At 41.0% G+C, this 19,619-nt stretch overlaps 1 long non-coding RNA gene across 1 annotated transcript in view; it reads left to right on the top strand.

Moving 5' to 3' along the window:
- Nucleotides 1–19,619, top strand: part of LOC120920955 — a 68,446-nt gene that overhangs the window by 48,212 nt on the left and 615 nt on the right. The window lies entirely within an intron of this gene.

Below are 19,619 nucleotides of genomic sequence, written 5' to 3'. Positions count from 1 at the left end.
ATTTTATGTGTATTTACTGTAGATGTTTGCCTAGAGTTCAACGTTTTGATAGTCCAAAGCAATTGTATTTTTTTTTTCAAATCTCTACTTAGAGTCACAACGTGTATTTTTAAAATCTGCGTTAAAGATATTTTGATGTTTTATAATGGACATGTGTTCACTGGTCTATTGTAAAAGCCATTCTTTGGGTGTATATATCTATTCTCCTATTGCACTCAGTATAATTAATGCATTAATGAATATACATAACTTAGCGAATAAAAAAAAGCTATGTAGACTTTAAAAGTCTATAATACACATTGGATTCTTCTAAAAAAGTGGTTTTGCCTTCTACATGACTGGATGATTGATGTGAACACAACTACTGTAAGTAAAAAGATAACTGAGCCATCACTTTGTTAAGTGAACATTCCCTACTCCTATTTGTACATCAACCCAATATTGGAAACCATAAAGGCTTAATGAACAAACTTGAAAACAGGAATGATATAGTGTACTAGGTGACTTCTTAAGCCTCGTACACACGATCAGTCCATCCGATTAAAATGGTCTGAAGGACAGTTGTCTTAGGTTTACCGATAAAGCTGACTGATGGTCCGTCACGCGTACACACCATAGGTTAAATAACCGATCGTGTCAGAACGTGGTGACGTAAAACACAACGACGTGCTGAAAAAAGTTCAATGCTTCCAAGCATGCGTCGACTTGATTCTGAGCATGCGTGGGTTTTTAACCGATGGTTTTGCATACTAACGATCGGTTTTGACCTATCGGTTAGGAATCCATCGGTTAAATTTTAAAGTAAGTTTGCTTTTTTTTAACCGAAGGTTAAATAACCTATGGTGCCCACACACGATCGGTTTTGACCGATGAAAACGGTCCGTCAGACCGTTCTCATCGGTTTAATCAATCATGTGTACGCGGCCTGAATCATGGGCCCTGATTTCTCATGTTCTAATATACCATATGTCTGAGGCCTCGTACACACGACCAAGTTTCTCGGCAAAAACCAGCAAGAAACTTGCTGGGAGATATTTTTTTGCCGAGGAAACCGGTCGTGTGTACATTTTCGCTGAGGAAACCTTTACAACCCCTTTAAGCATAAAACACATAAAAGGGGGCAGCGCCAATAGAATGATAAAAGTCTCTATGAAACTAAATTATAAAGTCCATAAGACATGTCGATAGAAGGAGACACCATACACCAATGCCGAAGAGGGGGAATGGATCTAACACCACCGCTGTGTGAAAAAGCTGATTCACATATTGTGTCGACCCTCAAATTATAGAGAGGTCAACACCAGCATTGGAAAGACTAAATCGGATGGATCATCTGTGGCACGGACTCCCTGCATCAACCATCAAGCCAGGCTTTCACCAGAGGGTGAAGGAAAACCAGAAGAAGTGATTTCCCTCTATAATGAACAAAGGCTGCCACATCTGTCTGCATTTATATTGTAGTCCTAGATTTCTCTTGTGCCCCCCCCCCCACCTTATCATACAGGAAAATACTTAGGACAACACTGACAAGGTGGGCAAAGTTGGATTTTTTTAAAACATTAGCATCAGGCATGTCCATTTTGCTTGGACATTTTTTTTTCATTAATTTTAGTTTTTTCAAAACAAACCTGATTAATTACAGAAAAAAAAATAATTCTTCAACGCTATTGCAGACATAAATCACACATAAAACTCGAAAACTTTATTTTAAAGTGCACACATTAAGCCAAAACTGTTTTTCTTAACTTTGAGGTGTATGAAAGGATTACGATCTTCAGGTTTGTATTCTCTTCTGTGACCTGTCTGGGGAGATTTACCCTCTTTTCTGTCCTGGTGGCGACCATGGCGGGCGACTTAGATAGAAAGTGATGGAAAATACCAGATTTTAAGAGAGAAAGTAGTGATGGGAATTCTTCCAGTAGGTAGGGATCCTGTTCCTGAGAGAGCTTTCCAAGAGGGGATTTCCCTTTACTTTATAAGTAAAAGAAAATCCCTCCAAAAGACAGCAACAAAAATAAGATTGTGATCATTCCCTGCACTGTTCAAAACAATCAGTACATTTGATATCCTCGATTCCTTTAATGGAGAACAATTCAACCTAACTTCAGCTGTATATCCCCCATAGTATTTATGTTATGGGTCTTAGCCAATAACACACTTTAAATGCAGCCATGAATATGCACACCTATGCCATGATTTTTGGGTTGCTCTAAGTAAAGCATTATTGGAAAATTATTGATCAATATTCTATGGATAACCTGGTGAACATCCCCCAACTCCTCTTTTGACAATTTTGGTGCTTTGGAACTACAGGAAGCCAGATTCACAGCAGGTAACAGAAATTCCTATCTTTTATATTCTTCGTAGCAAAAAAAGAGATCTTTCATACATGGATCTACTCTGAAGCACCCACTAAGGGGCAGATCCACAGAGAGAGTACGCCGGCGTAAATACTGATACGCCAGCGTACTTTCAAATTTCCCGCGTCGTATCTTTGGTTTGAATCCTCAAACCAAGACACGACGGCATCTGGGTTAGATCCGACTGGCGTACGGCTTTGTACGCCTTCAGATCGTAGATGCAATACTTCGGCGTCCGCTGGGTGGAGTTCTCGTCGTTTTCCGCGTCGAGTATGCAAATTAGCTATTTCCGACGATCCACGAACGTACGTGCGGCCGTCGCATTCTCTTACATCATCTCTAGTCGGCTTTTTCCGGCGTATAGTTAAAGCTGCTATTTTGCGGCGTATAGTTAGACTTGCCATGTTAAGTATGGCCGTTGTTCCCGTGTTTATTTTGAATTTTTTTTTTTTTTGCGTAAGTCGTCCGTGAATCGGGATGGATGTAATTCACGTCTAAGTTAAAAAAAATGATGTCCTTGCGACGTCATTTAGCGCAATGCACGGCGGGAAATTTAGGGACGGCGCATGAGCAGTTCGTTTGGCGCGGGGACGCGCTTCATTTAAATTAAACATGCCCCCCTACTCGCTGATTTGAATTAGGCGCCCTTACGCCGCAAGAGATACACTACGCCGCCGTAACATACGGCGCAAATTCTTTTTGGATTCGAAGCAACAAAAAGTAAGTTACAGCGGCGTAGTGTATCTCCCATACGCTGCGCCGGTGCAGATCTCTGTGGATCTGCCCCTAAATCTATTTTTGAATAAAATGATGTTTGTTTCCCAAATTGATTGAACTGAGACAATCTTATGGAAGGAAAAGCAGACAAAAATAAATAAATCATAATTTATTAATACATTGCTTACTATATAACAAGCCAAAAAAGTATGCAAAGCTGTACTATCACTTCCCACAATAAAAAAGCACCCTATGAATGGATAACAGGTAGATGAATGAAAGGTCTGCCTCTTTCATTCATACAGCTCTTTTCTTTTAGAGAAGTGATAGTAAAGCTTTTATGAATAAAACAGGGGTTCAAAAAAGGAGGGCATAGTTTGAACTTTTGACGAGTGCCTGTGACAGGTCCAGTGGCTCACATCAACCCTCACAGCACCAGAAGATCACAGCTGCAGGGGTTTCAAGGAAGCAGAGCAGTCATCAGCAGCAGGGACTCTTCCTGTGTAATAAAATTACCATCCCTTGTGCTGATTAAAAAAAAAAGTTACACATACATTTTAACCTCTTAGTTTAGCATTAGAACGCCCTCCAATGACCCTCTCACCCAGTTTCCATGTTAGCACCCTTTTTTTGTGGAACTCATGATGCCCTAGCTACTGCTAGGCACCCTCCTTGTATTATTATCACTGTGTAACTGGCAATCACCTTCTATCCTAAAAAAAATATTGTTGACTAAAAAAAATATTACAGATAGATCTATGGAAGTAAATAGACTGAGAGTGAAAAAAGAGAGGGTAGAGCAATGTTGGTACAATGGGCACATCTTTTCTTTTTTGACATCATTTTCATAATTTGTTAGACATAACTAAACAGGTTTGCACCAAATATAGATTAAAGCGGTTGTATGCCCAACAAAAAAAAAACAAAAAACTGTAAGGCAAAAGCCTAATGGTGCCTACTAGCTGCCCGGTCACCGCTGAGGGAGCTGACATGTTCCCTCTGCATTTCTTCCGGGTTTGCGGCTCCGGTGATATGAGGGGCCGGAGGCGTGATGACGTCACTCCCACGCATGCGTGCAGGAGCCCTCCGTTCCGGCAAGTTCCGGCACGATACGCCGGACCTTCGCTGCGCATGAACCACTGACATCAGCGGCTACATGCAAGGTGAATATCTCCTAAATATAGGTTTAGGAGATATTTTTTTTACCTACATTTTTTTTAGCCTTATCATATGCTTACCTGTAGGTAAAAATGACCAGGAGGATAATACAACCGCTTTAAAGACACTCTTAAATTCATCTTGCTGTACATTATTGTTGATTTACTAAAGGCAAATAGACTGTGCACTTTGAAAGGGCATTTGCTCCAGAGCTTAGTAAATAAGGGGACGGTCTGGTGATTTCCATTATTCAATCGTGTGCAGCCAAAAATGTTTTTTTTGTTTTGTTTTGTTTTTTTCTTGCATGTGATTGGATAATCTGTGCAAAGTGAAACTTCACCTCATTTACTCAGCTCTGGAGCAACTGCACTTGCACAGTCTAATTTGCCTTTAGTACATCCACCCCTGCTTTGCATCAGCACAGCTCTTTAAATAATATTCATATAACAAGAGTGATTTTTTTTCATCCTATAACACATCAATGTAATACGGTACATTTATTTTATGTGGCCAGAGTGTTGATGGGACAATAAATGCAGTGTACTGTGGAAGTGAAATTGCTCAAGCTATGTAAAAACTCATTTTATTTGGCTATATAATATCCTTTTTTTGGCAGGCTCACCTCTCAGTCCAGCCTTTAGATCACATAAATTAAAGTACATCCAAAGCCTGTATGGTTCTTAAATACTAAAACTGTGGAAATTATAATCTGATTTAGGGTAATCACTGACCAATAATGTTAATGCAACATGTGAATAAAGCTAAATTAACAGCACCAAATAATGTTTGATTTGATCTGAGCATGAGAGAAGATAAATATTGTTTTAGAATGATGGGGTCCTGGTACTTGCATTAAAAAGTTGCAAGCTCTTCTTTATTTATATGCTACATAAACACCATTTATTGTGGTTTACTTTACCTAGGTATATGTAGGTTTGAATGGCTTGCCAAACAAGGATTTTATCAATGTAAGACTGGGACTCAGGAGTAAGCCCCTCTCACTGAGATACGTGTATGTAGTGCCTTGTTCTCCTGCAATTCATTTATGCTTAACCTCCCTGGCGGTATGATTCTGTCTGGAATTACGTACCAAAAGCGGTACAATTATTTGCAAGGAAATTTGGTGATTTGTACTGTAGGCCTGCAATTCTTAGGAATAACTCATTTAAATCTGACCAAACAAGAATCTAATAGGCATCCCGGGTATGACATTTTTTTAAAAACTAAATTATAAATTATAATATAATAAATAATTATAAATAATTATAACAAATAATAATATAATTCTAATAAAAATTATTCAATAATGTAATCAAATCAAAAACACTGAAATTTTCTCAGTTGCAGAATTGTTGCTGTCATTTTTTTTTTTATGACGAATTTCCCCACAAATCGCTATCGCACAATTCTGCAAGTGATTATAATTTATTATCGCTGTTTTCTAGCTGATCTAAAACCATTTTTGACATAAAGGCACACTTTTGGTTGCTATGGACAATCTACAGTTTTCAGGCAGAAAGAAAGGTTTTTATTATATAAAAGAACATGCATGACACAGGACAGACCACTAGGGACAAGGGGGGTGTGTTTTTTTTTACATACAGTACTGTAATCTATAAGATTACAGTATACTGTATGTATAGTGTTTGTTTACGTTTTTGAATTTGGCGCCGATCTCCGCTCCCGTCCGTCGTAACGTCGCAGGGAACGGAGATCGACGGCACAGGAGGACACTGTGTGAATCAAGCGAGGTCCCGCTCGCTCACACAGCGCGGTGACATCGCTGGATCCAGGAGAAGGTAAGCCAGCGCACGCTGCAGGCTCTGCACAGCTACCCCGAGCGTGACTCGGGGTTACCGATCTCAGCCTAAAAAATCAACCCCGAGTCACGCTCGGGGATACCGCCAGGAGGGTTAAGGCCCGTACACACGGTCTGACTTTTTTCCAACAAACTTCAAAATCTGCAAGTTTTCAAATTTGTCCGATCGTGTGTACACTCCATCGGACCAACTTTTTCGGGTTTCATCGGACAAAAAGTTCGGTCTGCAAACGGACAAACTTTTCGGCAACAAAAGTCCGATGGTGCCTAGTCCAACCGTGTGTACAGCAAGCCATCAGACTTTTGTACAAAGTGCAAATACGCATGCTCAGAACCAATGTTAAAATCAACCAACAATAGCAGAAGTTAATAGGTGGCGGTAAAGAGCAGAAAAGAGCAGAAAAATCACGTGATGTTGGGAAAGTTTTACAAAAGTTTGCAGAAAAGTCCGAGCGTGTGTATGCTATGGGTGTGACCGGACAACTCCCTTCGGACAAAAATCCACGGGGAAGTTTGTTTGATGTCCGACCGTGTGTACGGGGCTTTATACTTATAGGGCACATGTGCTGTTAATAAAGTGCTAGCAACAGAACAGACCGATGCCACTCTTATGCCGCGTACACACGGTTGGAATTTCCAACAACAAATGTTCGATGTGAGCTTTTGGTCGGATATGTATGCTTCATCGGACATTTGCTGTCATCATTTCCAACAAAAAATGTTCGAGAGCTGGCTCTCAATTTTTCCGACAACAAAAGTTCTTGTTGGAAATTCCGATCGAGTGTATGCAATTCAGACACACAAAAATCCACGCATGCTCGGAATCAAGCAGAAGAGCCACACTGCCTATTGAACTTAATTTTTCTCAGCTCGTCGTATTGTTGTACGTAACCACGTTCTTAACGTTCGGAATGTCATCATTTGTGTGACCGTGTGTATGCAACACAAGTTTGAGCCAACATTCCGTCGAATAAAAATCCACGGTTTTGTTGTTGGAATGTCCAATCGTGTGTACGCAGCATTAGGCATCCCATAGATGAGGCTTTTTTTTTTAAACAAAAATATAGACTAGATTCCCCCATCAACAAACTCAAGGTGGATAGGGGAATCCTCACCTCTGATCTATTGTATTCTGACAGTGGGGAGATTTTCCCACCCTCAAAATACATTTATCAGTGCTGCCAGCTATTGCCTGCGGCCCTGATCAAGTGGGAAACCCCTACAGGGTGGTTGTACAGAGGTCAGTCAGCAGGTACAACCAAAGTCCCTGTACATGAATCAAAATTTAGATGGTCCCTGCTGAACCAGACAAATTTCAATTCATGTATGGCCGGCTTTATGGCCCGTACACACAATCATATGCAAAAATACCACTTTAAAAGCCATTGTACAATAATCTTTTCGTTACTACACAGTTTTTGAGAGCCGATCACGACAATTCATGGAAAATTATCTGATGGGACAAGCACCAAAATTGTGTACGATACCGGGTCACAGTGCGAATTTAACTGTTTCTGTGCCCTGCTAGGAAACTCTAGTAGCTAGCATAAATACAGCTGTATCCTTGGCTCCTCCTCCTCTCTGGTTCCTCTACCCCCCCCTGTGCACTATTTGGCACTGCTGTTAGAACTTTTGCAAGCGATGACTGAAATATATGAGATAAGGAGCAAGGCAAAAAAAAACATTCTTTTTGGATACCTAACAGAGGATAAGGAGGAGCATCTGGGTATGTTTTAATTGTGACCCTAAATTTCAGATTGTATTTCTTCTCAGTGCTTGTAGACCCAAAGGCGTATTTAGAATATGTAAATACTTTAGGGTGAGTGATCTGGGCGTGGTTAATTTTATGGATCAGTATTTTACAGTATCCTTATGAGTTAAATGCATGTCTCCAAGAGGACTTAGAATTGAGACCACATAAAACAGACTATCTGTAAATAATATATTTTTTTCAAGCTAATAGCCTAATTTAATTAAACAGACACTGCCACTTTTTCTACTCAGGACAAAGTGACACTGTTTGTGCAAATGGCCTTCCTCTAACCCATTGATACTCATCTCTCCAGCCATCAGTTGCTTATCCTTTCTCTACCACACAATATGCAGTGATCCTGGGTATGGGGAAGCATTTGATCTTTCTTGAGACAGTGCTTTGGTTTGGTGCGGCTGTTGGACTGTTTCCCAGGGGAAGTAATGTCATGGACTTTGGAGTACTGGAGTGGTTACTGAGCTATACTGAGACATTTCCATTATGTGATAACCCTGTTTTAAAGCCTGTTGATTAGCAGGTGTGGGTATCTTCTGTCGGAGACAGTCCGTCTGGCTAGAATTGTGGATTGAAGGTTAATTGAATCTATTATGTGTGTTTGAAGATGTATGTGTTTACGCTAAGGGACTTTGTATTGTTCTAAAGGTCAGAAGTCTCCTGTCAGGAGTATTGAATTAGCATTCTATTGTCTAAAGAAATGTAACCTCACAGAGGTAGTAATTAAGTTCTGCTAAATAGACCCGGCTATTGTGTACATTGATTACCCCCTGGGGCTTCTGTCTCAATACACATAATAGTCTTTCTATCCAAGCTATTGGACCAATCCCTGTTGACTATTTCAAGTCCTCATTTGCATGATTAAGGAGGACCTGAGTGAGGACTGCATATACTTTACAATTGACCAATAGGAAAGCGGTTGTTGGGAGTGGGATGTTCCAAATTATGTATAAAAGTGTGCTGTGTACTTGAAAATAAAGAGTCCTGCTTGAACATACATACAGCCTGCCTGGTGTGTGTTCTTAATGGGTCTGAACGGCACATAGCTGTAGTTTGGATCCCAGAACCTTGGATGACTGGACCATCAGACGTTGCAATCTGCAAGCTGACTCACTGGTGAAGATATTGCTCTCTCTAGGATCCAGTTGCAATAGAGAAAAGAGCAGTGGGGGATCACTGAAAAGATGAGTGTCAGTAGGTTGGGGGGCTTTTCAAAAGCACTGTCACTTTTCCCAGACAATGTCCCTTTCTGCCTGCACATATGGTCCATATTCCTTGGGTATAATTTGTTTTCTGGACCTGTTTTATCCTTCATCAAATGCCTGAAACTCGAAGCACACAAGCCCTATATTAACCGGTACAGTAGTGGATGTCAGTGACCTCAGGGACAGTATCATGTTGCAGCCTTTGACACTCATTTGTCATAACATGTAGCAGTAAGTATTCCCCCTTTGATGCTGCAACTGAAACAGAAGAAGTCCCTGATTTTAAGTGTGGGGCCTCAAGGATGGGAATTCCACTTAAAAAAGAAAAATCGCTAACTTATTATAAGAGAACTCGTCATTGTCCACCAATTATTCAGTAATTATTTATTTTCATCTTTATTTTATTGATTAAAGAAGTGGCCAGCATTAACCCCAGAAACACTTAGGCCCCGTACACACGACCGAGTTTCTCGGCAGAATTCAGCCAGAAATTCGGTTCAGAGCTGAATTCTGCCGAGAAACCCGGCCGTGTGTACACTTTCGGCCGAGGAAGCCGACGAGGACCTCGGCGAGGAAATAGAGAACATGTTCTCTATTTCTTAGTTGTTCAATGGCAAAAGTCGGCCCGCCGAGTTCCTCGGCGGCTTCCACACTGAACTCGACGAGGAACTCGATGTGTTTGGAACGTCGAGTTCCTCGGTCGTGTGTACGGGGCCTCACATTCCCTTTCTCTGAAGAAACATTAACATGACCCTGGATGTCTAATTCAACATTACTTGTACATAGAGGCTGCTGCAAGTTGCTTATCTCTCTCTCTCTCTCTTGTTACTGTTTTCTAGCAATCCCTAGATAGCAGCTGTGAAACTCTATGTAAATAATAACTTTAGTTTCAGAAGTAGAATGTGCAGAGCTGCAGTGTTCTTGTTTACAGTAAGTCTGTCCAAATATTTATTAGCTGGAATTAATGCTTTTTTTATTGGATGACAGGTCACTGTCATAGCATAGCACTTATATTATTTACAGTTTGGAATATTCTGAGCATAATTTCCATTAAAAAGCAATAAAAGGACATTTCTATCTATGAACAAAAGCATCAGCTGATAAAGAAGGAATAATCTGTTCATCCTATGTGCACCAAATGGAAAGATGTCTCTGGTTGCTTGTACTGTACTGGACACGTGATTGTTTCAACATAGGTCTGCATTCGTATTTGGTGGCACAAAATGACTGTTACAGCATCAGACAACCCATTCTCTGGAGATTGAATGCTGGGGACCAGCTGTCATACATATATTCAGAAAGAGAAGTCACACATCTAAAAATGCATTGCTATACACAGCACTATTTACCTAAACACTGGAGATAGTACTTCATAAGATACATGTTCTCGTATATATAGAAGTTGATGTAATGCTGCAGATTACAGCTGAAACAACTCCTGAGAGAAATAAGTCATCTTTCAATAATGAGTTGTACATTTGTTTCCCAAAAAGAACAATGCTTACATATCAAGCTTTTACACAATATAAGCATTTAACCCAAGTTTTCTGATAGGATGTCTCTACAGCCAAACGCATCAAAGAATATTACAAGTAATGTATGGATCACAGATGTTTTCAGTATCTCCTCCTGCCAAATTCTGTTTTATAGGAATGTTTATGCGGCTAATAGTGTGTTAAGTAGTGTACATATTACTCTAACTGTATCCTCTTACATGAAACCTGCACTGGGGACCTTCACTGGAACAAGTTACTGTGAATTATTAAACTGCAGCATTCATTTTTGAATAATTACAAAACTACAGAATAGGGTTAAGGTTTTTAGGATAATACATCTATTAGTTGCATAAGCAATTATTGAAATGATATAAATGTGAAAAAACTTTCCATGCTATCCCTGTGTATAAACCACCTATTACTCATAGGAAGCAGCTAGCACCACTATGCATCCAACCACCTGTAGAAAATGCAATAAATATATATAGTCACAAAAAAAGTGCAGTGCTCTCTTCAATAAAGTGCATTTAAATCATAGCACTTTATTGAAGGAGCGTGATGCAGTCCACTACCCTGAATCTTTGAGAAAGCCCATTGGGCACTACGCGTGAGGTGGGCAGTGACGTAATAACACTGGGGTTAGGTGGAGCTGTGTATGCAGAGGATTGTATTGTGAAATGCTTTTTTTTTTTTCTGAAATGTGAATGAATTGTATATGGAACTAAATGCTTTTTATTAGCGATTTGCACTATGGTTCTTTCCTCTTGCCTTCTATATGATTGGCACCACACTGAGAGTGTACAGCCAGTGGGAGTGGTGCGACTTATAACACTGCAAAGAGAATATAGACCTCCTTTAATTAGTGAGGTCCATTTAAGCAGGTGAGACGACACCCATAGGTGGGGTGAAGGCAAGGGCGTCAGTAGGGGGTGGCTAGGGGGGGCTGAAGCCTCGAATGTGACCCCGAAAAGCCCTGAGTCTCATCATTGCCAGTCTCCATTGTTAGCCCCAAGTGTAAGCGGCGAGCGCCGGGACCGATCTGATCCCAAGCGATGCCGAATGTGGCCGAGTGCGGCCGAGTACCATAGCAGGTCCTGCCTTCGGGAGCCTGCGCAACACCTATGATGGACGTCCCACTGGTCCAATGCAGGGACCGCGGGACATGTGACATCCATCATAGGTGCTGCAGGCTCCAGAAGGTGGGAATTACGATGTGGCCGCCGCGCCACATCCCCGGTTGGCACTCGGGCGGGTGGCTTTCCTCTCCTCCCAGGCTCCCTGGCTCTCCTCTTTGGCTCCTCCTCAGGCTCTGACGACTGACAGAATGACTGACTGACTGACTGCCTGCTGTGACACTGCACACCACGGCTGAGGTAGGTCATACAGTGTATGTTAATGTCAGAGTGTAGGTAGGTCACTATATGTATGTATATACCCTGTGCTGTTGACTTTTGTAAATGGCTGCAATAGCTGCTCTGACAGCACCCACGAATATCGCCAGCATATGTTCCCGATGGTACTAAATGCTATAAAGTATGGGTGACCATGAGCTTGAGCTGCTGTTCATCAAGCAGTAATACTTTTAATTACAATGCAATCAATAATTATATCTGTGCAAAACAATACAAAGTGCTATGTGCAAAAATAACTAAATACAATTTAATATATATATATATCAACTAATTGTGCAATTTGTTTCTCAAGTGCTATAGAGAAAAATATCATAAAGTGTGCGATTTTTTATAAATCATTCAGGTGCCAAGAACTGCAATAGCATATTATTCCAAGTGCTGATTCCCTGCTCCCTTCCACATACTGCACTATATAGGTCTCTACCGCTGTATATAGGTCACTACCGTCAGTGTAGGTAGGTCAGGTAGGTCAGTGTAGGTAGGTCAGTGTATGTCAGGTAGGTCAGTGTATGTAGATCAGTGTATGTAGGTCACTACTATCAGTGTATGTAGGTCAGGTAGGTCACAGCCCAGCCCAAAAAAAAAAGGCCTGCGTCACATACACCACCCCCCCCCCCCAGCCTTGAAATTCGGGCTGAAGCCCCTGGTCTTTTTGCCACCTAGCAACGCTCCTGGGTGAAGGGCACTGCGGTGATCACAGGCAATTACTGAAGAGTTTCTGGTGTATGGGACTGCACTTTTTGTTACGGACATTGTACCATTTATTGATGGACTGTGTATATATATATATATATTTAAAAGAAAATATGGACTCACGTAAATGTGTTATATATAGATGATTTTTACACTGTTTTCAGATGTTAATATATGCACTATAATTTGAATGCACTTTATTGAAGGAGAGAGCTGCACTTTTTTGGGACTATAACCCTTTCACGCCGAGCGTACGCATATATGCGTCCTCGGCTTTCAGGGGTTGTACCGGGATGATGCCTGCAGCCGCAGGCATCATCCCGGTACCGTTGTTTAGAGCGGGCGATCAGCTTTCGAAACATAACAACCGATGCGGCTAAAAGCCGCTCGGTTGTTATGCCGGAGGAGCGGGAGGGGACATCCCCCCCTCCCGCCGCCTCTCGCCGCTCTGACCGGGCCTCCCGTCCCACCGGGAGACCCGATCCACGATCCGGCGCCTCCAGCGTCTCGGCGCGCTCTGAAACAAAGCCGTAAACGGCTTTGATTCAGTGTCCGCATCGAAACCACGGAAGCGGCGTCATGACGTCACTTCCGGGTTTCTCGGCTGCCAATGGCGCCGGATTTAAAAAAGTACACAGTATTCAGAATCGCCGTTTTCGGCGATCTGAATACTTTGAAGTGCAAAGGAGGGCTCGGAGGTCTTTTAGACCCCCGATCCCTCCATAAAGAGTACCTGTCACGACCTATTGCTGTCACAAGGGATGTTTACATTCCTTGTGACAGCAATAAAAGTGATCAAAATGTAAAAAAAAAATAAAAAAAAATTTAATATTAGAAAAAATAAATAAATAAATAAGAAAACAAAAAAAAAATTTTTAAAGCGCCCCCCTCCCCGCGAGCTTGCGCAGCAAAGAAAGCGCATACGGAAGTCGCGCCCGCATATGAAAACGGTGTTCAAATAACACATGTGAGGTATCGCCGCGATCGTAAGAGCGAGAGCAATAATTATAGCACTAGGCCTACTCTGTAACTTTAACCTGGTAACCGTAAAAAAAAGTTTAAAGCGTCGCCTATGGAGATTTTTAGTTACCGTAGTTTGTCGCCATTCCACGAGTGCGTGCAATTATAAAGCGTGTCATGCTTGGTATCTATTTACTCGGCATAACATCATCTTTCACATTATGCAAAAAAATTGGGCTAATTTTACTTTTTCATTTTTTTAAAATTCATGAAAGTAAATTTTTCCCAAAAAGTTGTGTTTAAAACACCGCCGCACAAATACCGTATGACATAAAATATTGCAACAATCGCCATTTTATTCTCTAGATTCTCTGCTAAAAATATATATATAATGTTTGGGGGTTCTAAGTAATTTTCTAGCCAAAAATATGGATTTTAACTTGTAAACACCAAATGTCATACATAGGCATAGGCATGAAAGGGATAATTATTAAAGTTACATTTCACTTATTTTAGAAAAAAATACTTTGCACTCTGGCTACTGTCTAATATTTAAAAAGGCATGTTAAATTTCTAAGGGAACTTGAAGTGAAAAAAGTAAACCACCAGTGGCACCACCTAGCAATAACCTCTAAGTACCTAGCTGTGAGGCCTTGTACACACGGCCGAGTTTCTCGGCAAAAACCAGCAAGAAACTTGCTGGGAGATATTTTTTTGCAGAGGAAACCTGTCGTGTGTACATTTTCGTCGAGGAAACTGTCGAGAAACTCGATGAGCCAAAAAGAGAGCATGTTCTCTATTTCCTTGACGGGAATGGAGAAAACTGGCTTGTCGAGTTTCTCGACCGGCTTCACAAGGAACTCGACGAGCAAAACGATGTGTTTCGCCTGTCGAGTTCCTCAGTCGTGTGTACAAGGCCTGAGACTACCTTTATAGTAGTAAAGGGACAATGTCAGGCTTAGAGTGCAGAAGGGAATGGGTGGAGACTCTTGAGCAAGAAACTGGTTCAATATTTGCAAACAATAGAGCCTTGCAAGTTGGGGCACCAAGGGGGCATTTTTGGACCAGCAGTAGTTAAGGGACTTTTTTTAGTGCATTCTCTTTGAAATAGTTTATGTTTTAATTAACCAGAATAATATTTGTAGGGCAAACTATATGGAATTGTCTGGAAATACAGTACAAGTCCTTTCATATCCTAGCTATCTATAAACACCCATGTATAGAACAGGGATCAGGGTTAATTTATTCTACTGCCTTCATACTTGGTGCTTAATTTGCTTAAGCTGGCCTTGTGCTTGAAGAGAGTAGTTTTCAATTTTCCTTTCCATTAAAATGGTTTACATGGTTGTACATCAATGCATGTATGCTTTCACAAAGGAAAATGGGTTTAATAAAACTAAAATAAGCCTTTCCATTAGCCACATATATAATACATATTTAATTTAAATAACTGGACATAAAAATTATAAATGGTACCCTTAAATTCAATAAAATAGCTTTAAAATCAATTTATATGCATTTGAAAGACCAGTGCTTACTTTATTCATGTACCTTTGCATTATTAATACTAGGGTTGTCCCGATACCGATACTAGTATCGGTATCGGGACCGATTCCGAGTTTTCTCGGCGGTACTCAGCCGCCGATACCCCGCCCCGATACATAAATAGAATACTTTTTTTTTTTTTTACATCAAGCGGGCTGGTGAGCGGTGCATAGAGGGGGCAGTGAACGGGAGCTGAGAAGGGGTGAAACGAGCGGTACATGTGTGTAACTGTAATAATTAGTGATGCCATGTGTTTTGTTTTCTCCCCTCGAGCGGGCTGGTGAGCGGGTGCTTATAGGAGGCATGTAGCGGCAGCTGAGAAGGGGTGGAGAGAGCCGGCAACGATAATTATTGCTGGTATGTGACTGGGTATTACTTACTGTTTGTTTCCTCCCCTCGAGCTGGCTGGTGGGCGGCTGAGAAGGAGAGCGCCAAAGATCATCCAATTAGCATGCATTTTCCTCACCTTGTGCTGCTAATTGATGAGAGGGCACTGGAGAGTGGGCAGGAGAGAGAGAGAGGGAGGAGAGTGGGAGGAGAGTGGGAGGAGAGCAGGCGGAGAGCAGTACGAGCAGGACGGACATCGCAGAAGCAGGCAGCCCTCGCCGAGCAGGTAAGATTAGAGTGAGACAGTCAAGTGATTCAAGGCAAGCTGAATGAATAATGAGTGTCTAGTCATGCACAGTAATGCACATTCACTGTTGCAATCTATGTGTAATTAATTGTCACTCATTGCATGTTCTTTCTGTGCTTTATCAATTGTATTTTCGGAATGTAGTTGTTCTAAATAGAAGTGTAGTGTACTGTAAAAGAAATTGATCAATGTATGTTTTTTAATTTGTAATACTTTAGATCCGTGTGTTTTTTTTTTTTTTAAAAGCAAAGTTCATTTTTGATCAGCTCAGCAAGCATGGCCCAGGGGGAGGGGGGCTGCCTTTCTCTCATGACTAAGAACGGAAGATAAGAGAATTAACCTAACTATTAAGGAGGACAGTGCCACCCGCTGACAGTTATTCTGTATTACACCTATATAGTACCTAATTGAAGTGAATGCAATGTTAACTTAAAGCAGCTTTTTTTTTTTTGCATTGACTAATTTCCAACTTACAAAGTAACCCCAATAAATGTTTTTGCCATCTGTAAAGGGACATTCTTCCCACCGACCACCAATGTAATGGGCATTCTTCCCACCGACCACCAAAATGCCCATTACATTGGTGGTCGGTGGGAAGAATGCCCATTACATTGGTGATCGGTGGGAAGAATGCCCCTTTACAGATGGCAAAAACATTTATTGGGGTTACTTTGGAAGTTGGAAATGAGTCAATGCAAAAAAAAAAAAAAAAAATGCTGCTTTTTTAACATTGCATTTTAAACTTCAATTAGGTACTAGGTGTTACCTAATTGAAGTTTAAAATGCAATGTTAAAAAAGCAGCATTTTTTTTTTTGCATTGACTCATTTCCAACTTCCAAAGTAACCACAATAAATGTTTTTGCCATCTGTAAAGGGGCATTCTTCTCAGTGATCACCAATGTAAGGGGCATTCTTCCCACCGACCACCAATGTAAGGAGCATTCTTCCCACCGACCACCAATGTAAGGGGCATTCTTCCCACCGACCACCAATGTAAGGGGCATTCTTCTCACTGATCACCAATGTAATGGGCATTCTTCCCACCAATGTAAGGGGCATTCTTCCCACCGACCACCAATGTAAGAGGCATTAGTTTCACTGATCATCACCAATGTAAGGAAGTTGGAACATTCTTCCTACTAGTACTGACTGATCACCAATTATGTAATGGACATTCTTCTCACTGACCTCCAATGTAAGGGGCATTCTTCCCACCAACCATCAAAATGCCCATTACATTGGTGGTCGGTGGGAAGAATGCCCATTACATTGGTGGTCGGTGGGAAGAATGCCCATTACGGGCATTCTTCCCACCGACCACCAATGTAATGGGCATTCTTCCCACCGACCACCAATGTAATGGGCATTCTTCCCACCAATGTAAGGGGCATTCTTCCCACCGACCACCAATGTAAGAGGCATTAGTTTCACTGATCATCACCAATGTAAGGAAGTTGGAACATTCTTCCTACTAGTACTGACTGATCACCAATTATGTAATGGACATTCTTCTCACTGACCTCCAATGTAAGGGGCATTCTTCCCAGCAACCATCAAAATGCCCATTACATTGGTGGTCGGTGGGAAGAATGCCCATTACATTGGTGGTCGGTGGGAAGAATGCCCATTACGGGCATTCTTCCCACCGACCACCAATGTAATGGGCATTCTTCCCACCGACCACCAATGTAATGGGCATTCTTCCCACCAATGTAAGGGGCATTCTTCCCACCAATGTAAGGGGCATTGTTCCCACCGACCACCAATGTAAGAGGCATTAGTTTCACTGATCATCACCAATGTAAGGAACATTCTTCCTACTAGTACTGACTGATCACCAATTATGTAATGGACATTCTTCTCACTGACCTCCAATGTAAAGGGCATACTTCCCACTGATCACCATTCTTTGAGTTTTGTAGTTTTATACTACTGCGTGACAAGCAAATAAAACAGTTTTATTCTTTTAAAATGTCTTGAGTTCATAGAGTTCTTCATAATTCTAAAGAAAATAGCCTTAGTCTGTATTGTGGTTTGAAAACGGTCACATGACATTTAAAAAAAGTATCGGTATTCGGTATCGGTGACTACTTGAAAAAAAGTATCGGTACTTGTACTCGGTCCTAAAAAAGTGGTATCGGGACAACCCTAATTAATACATAGCAATGTATACTCACAGCCATTGATGTGCTACAAACGTTCTCACTAGGCACTGGGTGCGTAATCAGTATGTAAAGGTAAAGTAGTAAGCATCATAATGCAGTTATAAGACAGCTCCTTTATTGATTTCTCAAAATAAAAGGAGTCTATTGACATCCTGATACACATTTCTCAAAGCATGTTATAAACTAAATGTAAAACAAAAACAAAAGAGAGAAGCGCCTCTGAGTATACTGCTTTTAATTTAAAACATAAAAATATATCCAGCACTTACATCAAAGTAGTATGGTGCAGTCGTGGAAGCTGGCGTGCATCTATGGCAGACAGTCCGCAAAGCGTGAGAGATGGGCAGCCGGAGAGAGCCGGGGAGAGAGACGGCTAAGTCCTAGTTGTTATGCCGCTGCTGGGCAATGGAATCATCAGCTGTTGCGTGACGTCAGATCGGACGGAGGCTGAGGGGGACCACTCAGCCTCCGTCCGATCTGACGTCACGCAACAGCTGATGATTCCATTGCCCAGCAGCGGCATAACAACTAGGACTTAGCCGTCTCTCTCCCCGGCTCTCTCCGGCTGCCCATCTCTCACGCTTTGCGGACTGTCTGCCATAGATGCACGCCAGCTTCCACGACTGCACCATACTACTTTGATGTAAGTGCTGGATATATTTTTATGTTTTAAATTAAAAGCAGTATACTCAGAGGCGCTTCTCTCTTTTGTTTTTCTCTTGTATACACCGAGCTGGCTTCGCTCCCGGATAGCAGCCCTGAACTACTGCCTTCAACCATATCAGTTCCTCATGTTCATTTTCATTTACCACAGCCTTTTTAGGCATTTTTGCTGGGACTGAACCTATCATGGATTTTTGAATAAGAACTATCATACTGCATATCCCCAATGTGTTTTTGTGATTTTTATCTTAAACCAATCGATTCTTTCAATCAATTTTATTTTTATTATTTTTATTAATTTTTAACCCTTTAGTTGATTGTTGTGTGCAAACACCCTGAGCGCTGTACTCCATCCATTTGTTTCTATAAACTAAATGTGTAAATTATACAGGCAGTCAAAACAAAATTGGGGGAGTAGAATTTGGACTTTATATGAGGCATGTTAATTTATATAATAATATACAAAAATGTTGATTCTAAATAAATTGAGTGTCACAATCCCCTAAAGATAATTCATGATAAAAAATGATAATAAACATGATTAACCAAAAGGGTGGAACGTTTATGATATAAATAATATATTCATAAAGAAATCAGTATAATTCGTGAAATAATAATATAATATTTAATAATGAGAAAATTCATTATTGGATATGAATTGTGACAGACAGTACAAATCATAAAGAATCAAATACATACAGATGATTAATACATGATCAACATGATAAATACAATAAATGAAAATGATTTGTTACAATTATTAAAGCAAGCTTGAATTTGCATCCCTGGATGAACACTCAACGTGTTTAATGGCCTAAATAAACTATATATGACAATGCAATCTATCTTAAAGATAAAAGAAAGAGCAGTTTCTGTACTACTTACAAAGCAGCCCATAGATTAAGATCAGCTCCAAAAGTGGGGTTAACCGATGGCCTGGTTTGAGTAGTCTCATCCAGGGTTGAGTCGGAAGATCCACCTCAACCCCGGTTTATACAGGCAATCACTATTTATTATTTAGGAGGG

This window comes from Rana temporaria, chromosome 1 (genome assembly GCF_905171775.1).
Source record: "Rana temporaria chromosome 1, aRanTem1.1, whole genome shotgun sequence".
NCBI lineage: Eukaryota > Metazoa > Chordata > Amphibia > Anura > Ranidae > Rana > Rana temporaria.
Note: the sequence above shows the minus strand (reverse complement) of the source record. Positions and strands in the feature narration are given on the sequence as shown.